Genomic DNA, 2,616 nt, shown 5'->3' with positions numbered 1-2,616 from the left:
AGTCCCACTACTGACAATCCCTTTCTGGGTTTTGTTTGTTTGTTCGTTTTGAGTTGGAGTCTCACTCTGTCGCCCAGGCTGGAGGGCAGTGGCATGCTCACAACCACCACAGCCTCGACCTGCTGGGCTCTGGTGATCTTTCCGCCTCAGCCTTCCAAGCAGCTGGAACTACAGGCGTATGCTACCCCGCCCGGCTAATTTTTTGGTTTATTGTAGAGATGAGGTCTCGCCAATTTGCCCAGGCTGATCTCGAACCCGTGGGCTCAGGCAATCCTCTCACCTCAGTCTCCCAAAGTGCTGGAATTATAGGTGTAAGCTGCCACGCCTTATCCAATCCCTTTCTTGCGGTATTATGATAAATGTTCAGGGTCCGCTTATGAGTGAGAGCATGCAGTACACAGTTCTTTGTTTCTATGATAGATCACAGAGTATGACAGACTCTAAATCCTTCCAAGTTGCTGGGAAGTCCATAATTTTGTTTTCTTGGTGGCTCCGTAATACTCCATCGTGTACAGGTACCACATTTTCTTTTTCCAGTCCACTTTTGAGGGACAGCACGGTTGGTTCACGTTCTTGCTATTGTGAATCGTGCCATCGCACAATTTTGATGCTGTGAAAATCACGTTGCACCCAAGATTTGTTAAGAGACCCTGAGTCACATTATATTGAAAAGAAACTTTTTAGTAGAGCATCAAAGTGATATGGGATCTCAATCCCCTACCAATATTGTTCTCATGTGCTTTGGGTAGAATAGTGTGTGTGTGTGGGGCGGGGGGGGGGGGGGGGGGGGGTAGCAGAGGGGAGAGGCAAATTAGAAAAGTTTTTTATGCTTTTTTGGGGTTTTTAAAAAAATTTTTAGTTGAGGCCTCGCTCTATTGCCTAGGCTGGTGTGCAGCGGCACGCTCACAGCCACCGCAGCCTCGACCTGCTGGGCTCAGGCAGTCCTCCTGTCTCAGCCTCCCGAGTAGCTGGAACTACAGGCATGCATCACACCACACCCAGCTAATTTTTTTTTTCCTTTTTATTTTATTTATTTATTTATTTATTTATTTATTTTTGTAGAGACGAGGTCTTGCTCTGCTGCCCAGCCTGGCCTTAAGCTCCTAGGCTCAAGTGATCGTCCCACCTCAGCCTCCCAAAGTATTAGGATTTCAGGTGTGAGCCACCACGCCCAGCAGAAAATGTTTCTTATTCTGACCATTTCTTTCTTCTCTGCAGACTTTGCACAATGCGTGTTTCCCTTCTGGTTCAAACGCATGATCTACTGGAAGTGTACTGAGGATGGGAATACGTTTGGGAGAGAATGGTGTTCGCTGACCAAGAACTTCAACAAGGACCGAATTTGGAAATACTGTGAATGATAATGGTGAGATCCGCGGGGGCAGGGGGATGAGGAAGTTTAATTAGGAACCTAGAGTGTTTGTTGGCAGAGAAGGAGGTAGGATCCTTATTCAAAGGTTTTGTTGTTGTTTTGTCTTGTTTTGTTTTTTCCAGGACGTGAGTTGAAGGTAACCTGACTGTAAATAGCTAGGGATTTTGACTAAGGATTATGGAGTTTTAATATGGAGATCTGTAATTTTGCCACAGCACTTGTGCTTGCTAACAATGTAAAATGAGACCCTTTGAAAGAATAAGTCATGGACTATGAGAGATAATGATGTGTAAGGTCGGTGCATCAATTGCGGGGGATAATAATAATAGGGGGCATAGGGCGCTATGTATGTATGGGGTGGAGGTATATGGAAAATCTCTGTACTTTTTCTTCTTCTTTTTTTTTTTGTTTGTTTGAGCTGGAGTCTCACTCCATGGCCCAGGCTGGAGTGCAGTGGCATGCTCACAGCCACCCCAGCATCAACCTGCTGGGCTCTGGCGATCCTTCCACCTCAGCCTTCCAAGGAGTCGGAACTACAGGCACACACTACCACGCCCGGCTAATTTTTTGATTCATTGTAGAGACGAGGTCTCACCAAGTTGCCGAGGCTGGTCTCAAAACCACAGGCTCAGACTATCCTCTAGCCTCAGCCTCCCAAAGTGCTGGGACTATAGGCTTGAGCTACTGTGCCCGGCAATCTCTGTACTTTCTACTCAGTTATTCTGTGAACTTAAAACTGCTCCAGGGGCTCAGAGTGGTGGCTTCCACCTGTATTCCCAGAATTTTGGGAGGCTGAATCGGAAGGATCGTTTGAGCCCAGGATTCTGAGGTTGCAGTGAGCTATGTGATCGTGTCGTCGTACTCTAGCCTGGATGACATAGTGAGAGTCTGTCTCAAAAAAGAAAAAGAAAAAGCTCTAAAGATAAAGCTTCTTAAACATGCATTGTCTTGGGCCAGGCATGGTGGCTCACACCTATAATCCCAGCACTTTGGGAGACTGAGGCAGGAAGACTGCTTGAATCCAGGAGTTTGAGACCAGCCTAGGCAAGACAGCAAGACCTCATCTCTAAATAAAATTGTAAAAAGTATCCAAGTGTGGTGATGCGTGTAGCCCTAGCTTTTCAGGAGGCTGAAGTGGAAGGATCATCTGAGGCTTAGGAGTTGAGGCTGTGGTGAGCTGTGATCGTGCCACTACACTCCTGGGTGACAGAGTGAGATTCTGACTCAAAAAAAAAAAAAAAAAA

The sequence above is a fragment of the Carlito syrichta genome, unplaced genomic scaffold (assembly GCF_000164805.1).
Source record: "Carlito syrichta isolate Samal-C Ts95f unplaced genomic scaffold, Tarsius_syrichta-2.0.1 Scaffold308773, whole genome shotgun sequence".
In the NCBI taxonomy this organism is placed as follows: Eukaryota; Metazoa; Chordata; class Mammalia; order Primates; family Tarsiidae; genus Carlito; species Carlito syrichta.
This window is presented reverse-complemented; position numbering follows the sequence as displayed.